At 32.4% G+C, this 17,649-nt stretch overlaps 1 pseudogene across 1 annotated transcript; it reads left to right on the plus strand.

Moving 5' to 3' along the window:
- Window positions 1-1,287: 1,287 nt before the first annotated feature.
- LOC143197850 (venom serine carboxypeptidase pseudogene) lies at window positions 1,288-8,274 on the plus strand (annotated as a pseudogene). Its single transcript, XR_013006089.1, has 2 exons — window positions 1,288-1,423; window positions 6,823-8,274. The product of XR_013006089.1 is annotated as a venom serine carboxypeptidase pseudogene (transcript).
- The last annotated feature ends 9,375 nt before the right edge of the window (window positions 8,275-17,649 follow it).

Consider the following 17,649-nt stretch of genomic DNA (forward strand, 5'->3'; position numbering starts at 1 on the left):
AGTTCTATTTTAGTCTCTGGTGTATTAATGTTATGCTTTAAAACTGCTGTATTTCGATTAAATGCAGCCCACTACACAACGAAGATAAACTGAATAGATTCCTTTGCATCTGTGTCCTATTCTGGTATTATCCAAATGAGTTCTAATACTTGGATATTATCATGAGAATGAAGTTTCCACTCATATATTCTCATCAGTCCTATAGCATCTGGGCTTACAATATATATCATCCAATTAAATGTTATTTGCATCTGAAGATGAAACTGAAGAAGAATAAAACACGTTAGTTTTATTGAAGTCCATGAAACGGACTACGTTAGTGAACTTAAAGACGGTTTAAGGATTTCGGATTTTGGATTTTGTAATTAATGAACACGGAACCCCGAAATAACTACATAGATTGGTAAATAAAACAAATCTATATCAATGTCAAAATATATTGTTCCACTATATTCCTGCAAAAATATTTCAAAAATTACTACTGTGGCTATATATGTAGATGACAAGGCGGTCTTAACGACACATGTAGATCCAATAACAGCATCAAAAAACTCCCAAACTAGGTGTGTTAATAAAATAAAACAATGATGGAGAACATAGCAAGTCAAAGAAACCCAAGCAAATTCTATCCATGTAACTTTTACCCTGGGAAGAAGAACATGCCCACCTGTGAATACCAGTGATAATCGTCAACCCTCACAGGCTGGAGGCTGCTAAAGATCTTGGCCTGTTTCTGACCCGATGTCTTTCTTGGCAGAAGCACTTACTTCCGAAGCTAAAGAAACTTATGTCGAAAGTCGAATGCAGCTATCACTCAATGGTTCAAAAGCATTGCGTGCCATTGTTGATGCTCCGTATTTTGTCTCTAATAAAGTGATACAATGCAATATCCCTCCAAAACCCATAAGGACTGTTATTCGGAATGTTTGTGTTTGTGAAGTTCTACGAAAGAGTTCTAGTAAATAAGATTTTGTATTAAAGCTAATAATAACAAGAACAGTTAAGAAAATATAATATTAAGGTAGTAGAGGGTTTGCACTAACTTTCTTAGATATTTTCCCATTTTCTCGAAATGTTAACCAAAAATAACAAAAATGACCTCATAAATATTTTCTGGTTTCCAAAAAAAGATTTCTGTGTCTTGAATATCTAGCTCGTTTTGTTTTACAAACGTATCAGTATTTTATTTAAAGACAACCGTAGGTGATATATATGCACTTCACTTATTCTTATCAAGGGGTAATCAACCTTTTTAAATGTGAACACTGATTTCGAATTTAGTAATAATTATAGCGCACTTCAACAGTGACTATAAAAATTTATATCTCTAAAACTTGTTGTAGATTAAATGACAATCTTTTTATAAAACAATAACCACGTATTGAATGAACAGTCGAGAAAGTATCAGTTCCGTTGATTGTGGGTAAGTGTTTTGATCTTTACAAATAGCATTGCAACCAAAAAGATATTATTGTTGTATTTTTTTAAAATTATTTCAATCCTCTTGTATTGCGCCATCTAACTGTTTATCCCATATTCAAGACATTTTCTTGTAACATATAGTTTACTCAATAAAATACTGCATTCTTATCATCAAAATTTAAGACGTCAATATGTCGCAATGTTGCCGCTTCTACTTTGAATTTTAATTTATTGTGGCTTTAACATACAACAAGATTCAAATGTTGGTAAAATAATGAAACAAAAATAATGTTATCAGATATAATTTATTTTCATATTATAGTACATACAATGCATATGCGAAGGTCTTGACCCTCCATTTTGAAATATCTAGGTCTCATCTAGATACAAAAAATCAAACAACATGTTGTCCTTAATATTTAACCGACTTCAAAAAAGAAGGAGTTTATATGTTCGGCTGTATATATTTTTTTTAATGTATGTTCACCGATTTCTCCGTCAATTATGGACCGATATTCAAAATTCTTTTTTTTTATTCGAAAGCACTTCCCAGGTGGTTTCATCGGTTAGGATCTGATGGGGGAAGTGGGACAATTTCAAGTTCTAAGGCACGTACAATGTTTTCTCGTATTTTTTAATTAAAATAATCAGATATTTGGGTATAATGTTATTGCTAAACTGATGTGACAAAAAATCGGAAGTAGTTTAGAGTAAAAACTGTTCAGATTGCAGCTTTAAGCACCATTCATATCATATGAGAAGTCGTAGAAGCAATGTAGGGATGTGTTTTTATGATGTAATGGTTAGAACGTTAAGCTGTCACGCGAAGGTCGCGGGTTCGATTGCCAATAGGAGAGAAATCTTTTTTTTCTAGTTTGGTTAGAATATTAGTCAAATCACCTAGAGGTAGGGGACCCCAGGGCCTCAAACATTGCTTATTTTCAATCATTATTTCTTTATTCCTATTTACTTGAGCTATACTTTTAGTTGGACTATCCATTGTAATAACTGCGTAATTTATTGAGTAAATATCTAGCGCTAAAATGAGAAAAATAAAATATTTTTACACTTACTCACTAAAATGTAAAAATAATCAAACTTAAATTTTTAACACCAAAAAAAATGTTTTAAAATAATTATTTTTTACTTTTTAGTGAGTTCCTCATTAATTTCTTAAAGTTAGTTCAATTTTTATATTGTTTCTTTCTTTTGTTGTTCAAAATGATATTGTTTTAAAAGGAATATCTGGAAGTTCCACTAGATCTCTTCGTGTTCTCTGTTTCCTGTTCGAGCTTACATCACTCAAAAAGCTGTATATCCCTTATATAAATTTTCAACGTTTACTTTCCAAACTAACAATTTTCTATGAAACAATTTCATTAAGTTCTAGTATATACCGAAAAAATTACTCAATCTTTTTTATCTCTCATAAATTTGATCTCGAATAGAGCTAATATCAGAATGATCTTGGTCCGTCTGTATGTGGACGCCTTTTTTTCGGTTAATACAACATGATGACTGTCTATCCTATATATATATGTGATTTTAGTTACAGGTCCCATACTAATATTCAGTGAATCTGCAATACACTAAAAATACTTCCAATAAAACCGCAGCAGCTTAATATTTAATGGTATTAATACCTACATTTCTACAAAGTGTGAGGGTCAATGTATTCGACATCACCATCGCGTCACGACACTCACTGTTATTTTAGTACATATTAATATATTTTGGTTTATATATCTTCAAGAAAACTCTACACAATGACCCATAATTCTAAATACTCTTAGAGATTTTAGGCAGCACTACTCTATATATTTTACTTTTAGATATAAAAAGTGATCGAACTAAAAGTTGCTTATAATTAATAAAATAGCATTAACGTCGTTTCGTCTAGACACTCCAGTTGGTATTTTCCTCTAAAGTGCCGTTAAACTGTTGTTTAGTTTCCTTTTTACGTCTCTTTTGAGGGCAAGTTAAAGGACGGTCATATTTCACTTAAAGAAAAACCAATAATAAATGATCTGTTAAAAAGTACTTCAGGAGACTAATAGGACCGAGAAGTGACGTTAAAATGAGAACCTTCTCTAAATCTAAAACTTTCAAAATTTACTTCAGACGATCGCTGTCTATTTTATTATAGCAATGGTGCAGTTTATAGGGACTTAAAAGTTTTTGAAGACGATCTCTCTATGGTAAAAAAAAACTAATAGATAGTGAGGTACAGACCCTCGCTCTTTCTCTATGGCAAAGTTTATCAAGCCATTGTTCCAGAATAAACCAATGGGAATCAATTTTATAATAGATACTAAAAATAATTAATGGATTATTGTCAATAAGTCTCAAGTATATATTTAATAAATTTAAGAGCAACGTATAACTAATAGATTTTCATTGCCGCAACTTATATTTTTGATACTTTAGCTACTTGGTTAAAGCAGGTTAGTTAGAATGTAGTTTCATGTTTTTGGAATATAACATGTTTCATTTAAGGTAATTTTATTTTTAAATTGATGTAATTTTACACTGGAAGAATTATTTTTAAACCACTAGTAATTTGCTCATATATAAATAAACCTAATAGAAATAAACTCCATCTAAATACAATAATAATTTAGACGCTTTAACTATTTTGTATACAAGGTAATTTGGCAAAAGAGAGAAAATATCTTAAAGAATATAATATAGAAAATTGAAAGCTTTCCAATGTAATTAACAATTAACATTAGCGTAGTAGAAGTTCATACCGTCTTTTAGTTCAAATATGATTAAGAGATTATCAACATATCACAGTAAAATCACTACATAGTATAAAACAAAGTCGCCTTTTCTGTCCCTATATCCCTATGTGCGCTTAAATCTTTAAAACTACGCAATGGATTTTGATGCGGTTTTTTTTCAGTAGATAGAGTGATTCAAGAGGAAGGTTTATATGTATAATATATGCATAATATACTAAGGCAACATCGCTAATTTTAGAGGTTTCTAACGTGATGTCGTAAATTAACCTATTTTTTAGGCATATTTAGCAATTAGCAAAAAAGCTGCCTAACCCTACGAGTTAGATCAAATTAATGTACTACAGTATTGTACACCATAAAAAGGTCTACAAAAAAGTCCGCGATGGTATATGTTTATCTTTTAGGGATAACCCACATTAACCATTTTTATTGTTTACTTTTTACGTGAGAAAATGGCTTATTTACGAAGCTATTTTAAGCAATACGGCATTAATCCTTATCGAATTAAGTACCTTAAATACGGTGTGCAATTAATATAGATCAATATGGTTCCTTACAGCATGTAAATTAAACAAATATTTTCGGAGATATTACAAATTTAAAATTTGCGTTTAAAAATGTGTAATGTAATAAAAATTGTATGAATTTAGATATTCCAAAGGTAGCAGGAAATTTTCATAGTAAGTATAGGGGAAGAGGAATTGTTTTACTCCAAATTTAATGCGTGCAGGCCAAGGGTAGTAATGAATGAACCAAAAATACTGGATCGATTTTAATCATGTTTTCATTGAGTGACATAGGCATATATATATTATGCCCGTGCAAAGTCGGAGCGGGCCGCTATGTTTTTATATACAACGTTCATATTTTTTCTGTAGTGTATTTAATTTAGTATCAGCATTGCACCCGTGCGAAGCTGGGGCGGGTCGCTAGATATAATTAAATTATAATATGCTAGAAAAAAGATGGGAATTTATTAGATTATCTGCAAACTATAGTTGTCTAAATTGTCTGACGTAAAATATCTTATCGCACGATAAAACACTCACACTTACACACAGCCATTTAACACTTATATTTCGATGCAAATAACCACAAGTACTTCTAATTGTTTCTTAATTATTTGCAAAACCTTATAGTGTAGTAAGGGTTTAAGTAAAAGCAGATGACATCTTTTTCGAAGGATGAAATTCATTTATTCTTCTAAATGGTGAAAATTATAATGGATCAAAAGAATTGTGCTGTATTACAATAATTCCCCGCAAAATTGTATTATTTGCCTATATATTGTATTTTAGAAATATCTTAAAAGTGAAGGTAATGCATGAGTTAATGCTATAGTCCATCTACTTAAAGAGCCAGTGCACGTTATCAAAATTTATAATGCAACGTTGCCGAATCAAATTTAAGATTTTGCATTATTTTAACTATGACAAATAAAAATAACGTAATAAAGAAACTAGAGTTAATTATACAGACACAATAATTTATAGGTAAATGTTGTTTGTTTCTTATATTTTGACTGTGACATAACCAATACTAATTTGAATAAAAAAAATTAAGCAAAAATTATTTTATAAAATATAATTTATTTTAAGTTTATAGAACATATAATGTATATATATTTTCGACGAATTTACAATTAATTATACAGGCAGAATAGTTTTATTATATTTACGTTGAATTCTTTTCCAGACTATCTGTGGAGTAGCGTTTTTTTCTTATTAAGTGGTATCCCCTGCAGGCCTAATTCATCTAACTAATAATTGTATATTCACGTAATATATTTCACATTAATTAGAAAGCCTTTCTACAATTTGGTACTTGTTTCTTTCGAACCTCTATTTACCTGTCAAGTATTTTCGATATCATTTCTGTTACTATCTATATACAATTTTTTATAACATTACATATAATCACTCTAATACATTTTACTCTATCTGCAAAACAGTTAGTAGTTTCATAAAATTAACGCAATGCTCTTATGGATTCTGAACAATTATACATATCTCTATACACACAAATATTTTACACTCTACATCACATTATTTATTTATCCTATATTAATCATATCATTTTGTTTCCACTTTTATTACCCGGTCGCAGTAATTATAAGCATTAAATCATAATCCTACATCCCAAAAGGTTTTGAATAATTTTACAGGCATATGACAACGGTGTCGACTAATATCAACACACTGCATTTTATAGATCAATTAAGCTACATGTTCGGGCGCATCAGACTTCGTTCTGTCTCTTTTTGACTAGAATAACGCTAAGGGTAAAATGAGAAGAAAACATCAGCCCAAGTTTCAAACTAATTTTACGTTTCTACAAACTGAATTTGGCAATAGCTTCGATTGTGTTGATGGGGTTCTGTTTCGTTGGAACTACCATACATAGTTACGATCTCTTGATAGAAGTAAATATATGCAAACAACTCACAATATCCAAAAGTATGAATTTCACTTCCTTGTTGGGAAGTTCGTCTCTTGGACAGCAAATAATATCAACATCAAAGCTGTTATATTTTATTGTTATTTCACCTAAAATCAAGGAAAAGTTCCTGTTAAAATAATCTCAACAAAAAAGTTAATTTAACTAAAACATTTAATTTTTCAGAAATATTAAAAATGTTATTTTGTTTTTATTTTAGGGAACCTCTAGACCACAATGAAATTGATAGTTCTCATTACGGTTTTCGCCGTTGTAGAACAAACCTACGCGGGACGATTTGCACCACTTAAAACGACCTCCTACCCGATTCCAACAGATGCTGGCGAGCCACTCCTCCTTACACCTCTGATTGAAGCCGGACGAATCGAGGAAGCTCAAAATCAAGCTCGCGTTGACTACAAGGACTTCGACCCTATCGAGAGCTACTCAGGATATTTCACGGTAGACTCTGTGCACGAAAACAACCTCTTTTTCTGGTACTTCCCATCGGAAGACGACGCGGAAAACGATCCGGTCGTACTGTGGCTTCAAGGTGGTCCTGGCTCGCCTTCCGAATACGGTTTGTTCGAGGAAAATGGCCCTTTCAAGGTCAACTCTGATTACAGTGTAAGTTTGAGGGAGTACCGCTGGACAAAAAATCACTCGGTCTTGTATATCGACAATCCCGTAGGGACGGGATTCAGTTTCAGTAATAATAACGGTTACGCCAGTAACCAGACCAAAGTTGGTGATGATCTATACAATGGATTGGTTCAATTCTTCAAGTTATTTCCCTATTTACAAGACAACGATTTCTTTGTAACGGGTGAATCATATGCTGGTAAATACGTTCCAGCCGTGACGTACACGATTCTGAAAAATAATCCCGGCGCAGAACTAAAGATAAACCTTCAAGGTCTCGCTATCGGGAACGGATTGAGCGATCCTATTAATCAGGGCGGTTACGGTTACTACGTCTACCAACTTGGTTTGGTTGATGCCAACACCAGAGACACGTTGCTGGAATATTGGGAGATAATGAAGAGATATGTTGCGGAGGAGAATTGGTCGGAGGCTACCCGATATTTCGACGATGAAATGGTCGGTTTGATTTCCGAGGTCTCCCAAATTGACAGTATATATAACTACTTGCAAGAGGGATATGGTGAAGGTGAATACTGGCAATATCTTATCCAAATAAAGGCGAGAAGCGCTCTGCACGTAGGTAGTACCGAGTTTGGTAATGGTCCAGTGTCTCAGTACTTATACGATGATATATCGAAAAGCGTAGCTCCGTGGGTATCGGAACTGCTCAGCAACTACCGGGTACTGATCTACAGTGGTCAGGTTGATATTATAGTTGGTTATCCCATGAACATCAACTACTTGCAAAATCTTGACTTTAGCGCTGCCGAGGAGTACAAAGCGGTTGAACGTCAAGTCTGGAGGGATATCGATGGGGTAGCTGGTTATTACAAGATAGCTGGAAACTTAACGGAACTACTAGTCCGGAACGCTGGTCATATGGTACCTTCTGATCAACCAAAGAGGGCATACTCCATGCTCTATAGTTTTACTAGAAATTTACCATATCAATAAGAATATCAATAATAAATATTAGGAGACAATGATGTAATAACAAGCATTTAATTTAATAAATTTGTTTACTATTCCTGAGTAGTTCCTTCTTTTTTTCTTTAGTTATTTAGCAAAGAAAAACTTGATATGCCAAATTAAACTTTGATAAGTAATCTGTCTAAAGGCTTGTGTTAATTCACCCGTTCAATAGCTTCCTTCAAAATCTGCATAGGTATTAACCAAGCAGAATCAAAAAAGTAAATCAAACTGTATTTATGCAGGTTTTGTTTGAATAAAACTGATCAAGAATTGAATATACCTACAATATAACTTTGGATATAGTATAATTTATATACAGAAAAGCACCAATATAGTAAGTCAAGTTATAAAATATTATATAATGTGTCTAATATAGTGTTTAATAACTTAATTCAACTAATCAAACTTCCGTAATTATCCGATATATCAAAAAAAAACTAAATACTCACAATTAAAGTTGCATAACTAGACTATGAAGTTAGAAGTTTAAAGATATCCAAATTGCGAAATGCGATACAGCGTTAAATGGTATTTGCAATTACCGAGCTTTCAAAAACAGATATCAAAGTTATTGTCTACATTATTACCCTCCGATTGTAGTGGGTATGATGAGAAATCTCGTATTCATAATTAAAAGTTAAACGTTGCATCGATAGAGTTATCGTACGTTGAGGTTAATTCGTAGTGTTTTTTTGAACAGAATAAACTGAATTTACCGAAATTAACAACTAGTACTTGGTGTTCTGTGATATATAGCTTTAGGAATACAAAATGTTGTATTATTAATTAAGATTTTGCATATTTAGGTCGGAATAATCAACAATATCAAACAAAATCTTGAAGCACACAAGTTGTTTACGTAATTAGAAATACACCAAAAATATTTCTACATTTTTCGTGCCAGAACTTTCAGAATGTTAAAAGGATACTGAATCTGTCTTAAAATATTTTTGATATAAAAGCGAGGGTTTCAAAAGAATGAAAGAATTTTGATTGTTTCAAATATTGTACTTTACCTAAAATTAGAAACACGAGCATTATTTTGATTTTATTCGTCAAAACGAATGCATATTTTGTATCATAAATATATTAAAATCCATCAGATATATCAAATTATCAGATATCAAAGTTATTGTCTACATTATTACCCTCCGATTGTAGTGGGTATGATGAGAAATCTCGTATTCATAATTAAAAGTTAAACGTTGCATCGATAAAGTTATCGTACGTTGAGGTTAATTCGTAGTGTTTTTTTGAACAGAATAAACTGAATTTACCGAAATTAACAACTAGTACTTGGTGTTCTGTGATATATAGCTTTAGGAATACAAAATGTTGTATTATTAATTAAGATTTTGCATATTTAGGTCGGAATAATCAACAATATCAAACAAAATCTTGAAGCACACAAGTTGTTTACGTAATTAGAAATACACCAAAAATATTTCTACATTTTTCGTGCCAGAACTTTCAGAATGTTAAAAGGATACTGAATCTGTCTTAAAATATTTTTGATATAAAAGCGAGGGTTTCAAAAGAATGAAAGAATTTTGATTGTTTCAAATATTGTACTTTACCTAAAATTAGAAACACGAGCATTATTTTGATTTTATTCGTCAAAACGAATGCATATTTTGTATCATAAATATATTAAAATCCATCAGATATATTCGACTACAAAATACCAAACTTTATAAATATAAAATTAGATACGTTGCGTATTCCCCAATAATAATTTGAATTTGATTTAATTTAAAAATTGTTCTCGTTGATATTTCCATTAAAACATAAAGTAAGCAAAATGAAACATTATTTTATTATTGCTATATGATTTAAATTAGTTTCGCTAGCAAAAACATGCAAGCTACTATCTGTGTTTTTTTTATAATAGACGCTATGTATCGAGAAAAAAAAGTGTTTTGTTATTCCAAATCTAACATTTTATTTTTGTTTTATAGAAAGCAGTAGTTTTAAGAGCCTCTAAAACATAAGAGGGATTATTATTAGCGTTTCTCCACACTTGATAATAAATTCCCTAATTTACAACACTTCTGGTGAGTCCAGTCATCAAAGCAAGAATTTTTTTATAACATCTTTATTAGATGCTCTTAGTACAATCTTAATTTACAATTAATTTATCACTACTTTTCCTATGTACTTGGATTAATTCATAAGCAAGACGAGTGCGACAAAATACATCAATATGTATTCCTTAGTTATAAAAAATTATAATATCTTATAGCTATAGTTTACACTAAAGGTATACACTTTATATAAGTTCGTATGTTCCTTTTGTTCGCTTCAATCTCCTGATATACTACGCGCTGTCCAGCAGTTGTATTACTTCCACGTTAGTATAATTTAGTAATCTTCTTTCGTATTTCAAGGTGAAATCTTAGATAACTTCGCAAATCCATTTTATTTCTAGGTGACCGTGCAGTTCTTCGTTGGTTACGTAGCGATAAGCATTGGTAATCAGTCGAAAAACCTTGTTTTAAGAGCGTCGTATGACTAGTTGATTTGAATTTTTAGTGCAACCCCATATTTGCATCCCATAGATCCAAATTGGTTTTATAATTGTATTATAGATCAACCTCTTTGATTTTAGATCAACCAATAGAGTTGTTTTATTTGGTCCTAATGTGTTTTGTCTTTTGTCTAACGTGATGTTTCCAATTTAATCTACCGTTAAGATAGATTCCAAGGTATTTAGCTGTTTCTGCTTGAGGAATCGGGCATCCATTGTGTAATATAATAAGTTTTTATTATTTCGCCGCAATGAAAAATTAACGCAGACAGATTTGGAGCTACTAAGTTGAATTTTCCAATCTTTCGTCAATTTGTAGATTTTGTTGAATGCCACTTGCACTTTTTCTATTGCCGTAGGCAGAGATATATCTTTTGCCATAATAACTGTATCGTCAGCAAAGGTTCCAAGTAGTGTTTCTTTTGTTGTTTTACAGCAATGTAGAGCAGATACAGGATAGGTCTTAGGATGCTACCTTGTGGAACTCCAGCCGAAATAGTTTTAAAGGACAAGAACGCTATTTCGTGGTATACTTTAAATTTTATTTAAAAAATATATGACTCCAGCAATTAACAATAGTTACGCAGTAACAATTTTCTCATCTTAGAGATTAATCCTAATCCAAACCCGATCAAAACCCGATTAATCTTGTGAGACATCCAGGAATATTGCAGGTCAGTATTTTTCTTCCTCAAACGCTCTTTCAATATCCGCAGTTATTCTGTGCACTTGATAGGTTGTTGAATGGTGATTTCGAAAACCAAACTGGAAATCTGGTATTATTACAAAATTTTTAATACGTTTTAATATTAGTTTCTCAAATAGCTTTGATATTACAGGTAGTAGCGAAATAGGCCTGTAAGATTCGACTTATTCTGTAGGTTTGTCAGGTTTTTTGAACAAAATTATTTGTGTCACCTTAAAGCATTCCGGAACATGCTTCAGCCTTAAACAGACATTAAATATATATGTCAACATGATAATTGCGTTTCGTGGCAGTGGCTTTAAGTAACACTTAAAAGTATAGATGATTTTGAGCAACAAAGCAAAAATATAACTGAATAAATTCGGTCAGCTGCAAAAGATGCAACCTCAATAGCAAGAGAGAAATCAGGATATGAAGTAATTTACCCCCTCGAAATTAGAGAAATGATAAAAAAAAGGCGAAATGCTAGAAGAGTATGGCACAGAATCAGAAATGCTGCAGACAAAACTACTTTTAATAGAATTAGTAATCAGACGAATAAAAGATCACAGAATATAAACAGAATTGTTTTCGAAAGTATGAATGTGAATTAAGCCCACAAGCAGACAAAGACTATTCGCTATGGAAAGCAACTAGAAGATTCAAAAGACCAATTATTCGAGTACCGCCAATTAAAGAAAGAAATGAGGAAGAAATATCTCCAGATATTTATGGTAGTTATTTCATATATACATTTTTGGGCTTTTGTTAATATAAGTTTACATATACTTATTTACATACAGATATTAATATTTCTAACACATTTGTCATGGCAATACAAAGGAGGGACATCCATTGCCATAAAGACGTGAGTGTTTATATGTCAATGTCATCATAAGCCTAACGATCAAGACCTGTTTATATTCCGTTGAGACAAGAATAATAGTCCTTATGTACCCACATGACTGTGTACTCAAAGAAAAAAAAACATTGAGTTCAGTATTCAAAATCATATGATTAATTTAAATTAACCAATCAAGCAGTTCGAAAACTACCACATTCTTCAGTACCTTCCGGTTATTTAACTGGCAAATATATAAATATGTGCTTATGAAGCATCAGTCTCTCATTTAGAGAGCCCATAGACAGTTCCGCTTACTTCAACCACACTTGATATGTTTGCTAGAATGAAATAAGTTGATCAAACCAAAGAAAAATGAAAGAAGCTGATTTTATTATCATTATTATGATAATATGAATTGATATTATTGATAATATATATTGGTATGAAAATATCATTGAAGTGAAGAATCGAAGAAGTGTTTCATGACCAAATGCCACTCAATGTATCTTGAGTTCAGTTCGTAGGGTACAAAATATCTTCATCAAAATGGTTTCTTGTATTAGCCCCAAGTGTATGTTTCTGTACATTCTGCATATCCCTCTTGCTTTTTAAAAGTGTCATCGAATCATGCCTTCAAATCCTTTTCTTCAATTTGTTTTAACTGTTCAAAATACTCTTTGTCATAGGTGTCAAAATCACCACTTTTAAAGCGTCGAAAGCAGCGTTCACATGTTGAAATCGATGCAGCTTGATTGCCATAAACTTTACACAGAATTTGATGACCTTCAGTCGAATTTTACTTAAAATTTAAGTAAAAAGGTTGAATTGTAGCAAAGTTATTTATTCGATACAATTTCAGACATTTACCACTGAATGTATATACCATTTGAATAGAAGTATTGTTCACACTTGGACAAAATAGCACATACTGAAAAGTGATTCCTGTTGGTGAGGTTTTAACATGAAGCTGCTTATAAATATACTTGATGGGGTTTAATACACAATAACGCCATCTATTGTAAATATTTTAAAATAAACTGTAGGACTGATATATCGACGAAAACGTATGTATTCGGTTTGGATATATCTTTTAAATCACCAATATACAATAATTTTCAGTGAATTTTTAAAATTCGCCTTTAATACGACATTAAGTATTAAACATAATCCATCGATGTGACTTAAAATGAATTTTCAGTGGTATCGCACTAAATTTAACTCAACGGATAATCTATAGAGAATTTATTTGGAGGTCTAACAGAGACGAAAAGCCTTAACAGCACAGTGTCAATATAAAAGCCCATAAATTTATATGTGGGTGTGTCAACTCTAGACCTGTAAAACTACCAGCTCCAACACAAGCACGCTATTTCCCTACGGCCCGATTGCCGTTTGATGAGGGGACCGTGGAATTGGGTTTATTGACCATCGAGAAAATAATAAAGATGGATGAACGATGGCCACCGGCACTTGTTAATGAATAAATGAATTGGCGGGTTCCAAATTAATTCTAAAAAAAATTATTTCCACAGTTAAGTTAGACCCAGGTGAATAGTCTCAGGTGATTTGTAACGTGTGACATCTGTCTAGTAGTTCATCTTTTTCATGTCTAGATATTTGAAAAAAAATCGATTTTTACTTCTGTGTTTTTAAAAATTTTGATTTTAGATAAGATTAACAGATCAATTAAAAGTCCCTGTCCTGATACATAGATGGGGCTACTAGGATTAAATCCATATGTTTTTTAGTTAGCCCTAAGCCTCAAATGATGTGTATAAATTTGACAGCTATCGGATCATTAGTTTGCGAATTATAGCATTTTGAGTGAAACAACTTGTGTTATTCTGTAAAAAAAAATGATAAAAAGGGATTTCGCGTATTGAGAGAATTTTGCTTTTTGAAGGGCAAAAATAGAGTTGAAGCAAAAATTTGGCTTGATGCCGAGTTTCCGGACACTTCCCCAGGAAAATCAAGCATCAAAGATTAGTCTGCTAAGTTTACACGTAGTGAAATGAGCACCGAAGGTGGCGAACCCAGTTGACGCCCAAAAGGGGTTGTTACACAAACATATCAACAAAATGATTTTGAATGACCGTAAAATGAAACTGAATCCAATAGTGGACACTCGAAGGATATAAACTGAACGTGTACATCATATCGTTCAGAAATATTTGGGTATGAGAAAGCTCTGTGCAAAGTGGGTGCCGCGCGAGCTCACTTTTGATCAACCACAATGACGAGTTGATGATTCGGAGAAGTGTTTGAAGATGATCAAGCGTAATAAACCAGACTTTTTGCGTCGATATGTAACAATGGATGAAATATGGCTCTGTCGTTTCACTCCGAAGTCCAATCGACAGTCATCCGAGTGGACTGAACACGATGAACCCGCTCCAAAGCGTAGGAAAATTTAATAGTTGACTGGCAAGGTTATAGCGTCTGTATTTTGGGATGCGCATGAAATAATTTTCATTGACTATCTTGAAAAAGAAGGACCATCAACAGTGACTATTACATAAGCGTTCCTGGACCGTTTGAAGGACGAAATCGCCGGCCGCATTTGAAGAAAAAGGAAGTGCTGCTTCACCAAGATAATGCACCGTGTCACAAGTCAGTAAAAACGATGACAAAAATCTATGAATTGGGTTTCGAATTGCTTCCTCCTCTACCGTATTCTCCAGATCTGGCCCCCAGCGACTATTTTATGTTCTCATATTTCAAAAGAATGCAAAATAGTGGATAATAAAAATATTCTTGATTTTTTTATTTAACTAACATTAATTAAAACAAAATACCTCAAAATCCATGCCTTTAGACTAGAATATCACCTTAAATGATGTTTTATTAAGATGGTGAGGTTCCTTCTTACTCCACTTAGTTTTGCGGATAACCTGCTGCTGTTGTTTTATATTCGAATAGTTTTTGCTCGTTAGGCAAAACTTTTAGATTAATTATCGACAATAAACTTTTCAGCATTTTAATATTTTAATTTTATTGGAAACTTCCTCGGCGGATTCCTGTTTATAGGATGACTTAAGAAAATATTTTTAAAATACGAAAAGTTTAATGGAAACCTGTTCGGAAACTTTCAGTTTCTCGTAACCATTATATTGTAATTTTAGTACGTACGTTTCCGAGCATTTGTTGAAGTAATAATTTTATTAAAATATGGCGTCGCTTGTTCAGGCGACTTGTTAGATGGATTGTTTTTGTGAAATGATTAATGAAAACAAAACTGTCATAAAGGATTTTTAGTTTATCTTTAACTATTGTGTCGTACGATTTCTCCTTTGCTTCAAAATAGGCCTCAGTATCGTCCATCACCTCTTCATTGGACGAAAATTTGTTCTCAGCGAGTATTCTTTTGAGATCTGAGAACAGAAAATAGTCGCTGGGGGCCAGATCTGGAGAATACGGTGAATGAGGAAGAAATTCGAAACCCAATTCATGGATTTTTGCCATCGTTTCAGTGACTTGTGACACGGTGCATTGTCTTGGTTAAGCGGCATTTTCTTTTTCTTCAAATGCGGCCGTTTTTCGGCGATTTCGTCCTTCAAATGCTCCAATAACGCTATGTATGTAATTGTCGCTGTTCCTTCCTTTTTCAAGGTAGTCAATGAAAATTATTCCATGCGCATTCCAAAATACAGACGCCATAACCTTGCCAGCCGACTGTTGCGTTTTTCCATGCCTTGGAGCGTGTTGATCGTGTGCAGTCCACTCGAATAACTGTCGATTGGACTTCGAAGTGAAATAATGGAGCCATGTTTCATCCATTATCACATATCGACGCTAAAACTCAGGTTTCTTACGCTTGTTCATCTTCAAACACTGCTAAGAATCGTCAACTCGTCGTCATTTTTGGTCAAAAGTGAGCTAGCGCGGCATCTGTTTTGCACAGAGCTTTCTCATGCCCAAATATTTGTGAATGATATGATGTACACGTTCAGTTGATGTCTTTAAAGTGTCTGCTGTTTCAGTCAATTATTCATTCATATTCAATTCAGTTTCAATTTACGGTCACTCAAAATTATTTTGTGGATTTTTTAAATGTTATCGTCGGTAACAACCTTCTTAGGCGTCCTCTGCGTTCACGGCCTTTGGTGCTCATTTCACCACGTTCAAACCTGTCATGCCAATCCTTATGTTGATTTTCCTGGGACAGTGTCCGGAAAAAAACACTGTATGATTTTAAAACGAATTTACAATCTGCGAACACTTAAAACGTAACACATTCGATATCGTGATGACGCAAGTTCACTCTTATTTTGAATATACTACCTATAGAAATTATGGTACCAAACCAAATACGTGAACGGTTAAGGAGCAAGTAAATGCTATTGTTTCTAATTTTTTAACTAAATGTCTTGTTCCAAATTATATTATAGAACAGTTTGTGAATATTACCCTGTACACATTTACATTTATATTTTCCTTTAATAAAAATCAGCCCTACATTATATCCGAATCGTTATATTAACGGTTCCAATATATGGGACAGTTCATACATCAATATTGTATATTAGTTTGCCATCAGTTTCAAATAACTCAATTTCATTATGCCTTTTGACAGCATTTATGTACGAGCTTGGGTATCGGCTATGCATACAAACATAATGAAACACATTTTTCACAAAAACAAATTTTTCGTTGTCAACAATTCATATTTTTAATGAGTTTTAGTGCCAACATTTATGTATACACTGGTTCGAAATAAAGGAAGTCGAACAGAAAAAAGATATATGGTAATAAAAAAACATCAATCATTAACTTCAAAATCACAATTAACTGGCGTTTGTTGAACTGATAAACTTTGAGTGATTCTTAAAATCTATTACGCTTAAACTAAGTACAACATTAACAACTATAGAATAAAAGTTTTAAAACCATTCGATAATCAAAAAATCGTGACATAAGATGGAAATGTACAAATTCCTTTTCGTACTAATTTTAAGAACTGTTGAGACAGATGGCAGTGAAAAATTAATTTTATGTTTTAGGGTTACTTTAGATTTGTAAAAAAAATAATGAAATAATCATTAAAAAGGAAGCTATTAATGACATAATATAATAACTGTAACTGTAACAATTTTGTTATTTTTGTCCAAACACGCTATAATTAAGAGAAAAATACGTACTACATCTCACACCAATTTTGAGAGAAAAAAAAACAGATAATTACTAAGATTTACTGTGAATTACTTTGTTTTTACAAACATTTTTATGGCATTTTGGGAATAATTTAATAGGAATATATATTTTTCTCCGATTGCTTTTATATTGGCCCAGTGGTTGAAGAGAACTATCATTTTCTATATACACATCTTTTATTTCCTGGTTTTAACAAAGCTGCCAAATCCGCGTGATGTATACC

Source organism: Rhynchophorus ferrugineus, unplaced genomic scaffold (genome assembly GCF_030347505.1).
Source record: "Rhynchophorus ferrugineus isolate W39M unplaced genomic scaffold, kcgeb_rfMv2 rfM6, whole genome shotgun sequence".
Taxonomy (NCBI): Eukaryota; Metazoa; Arthropoda; class Insecta; order Coleoptera; family Curculionidae; genus Rhynchophorus; species Rhynchophorus ferrugineus.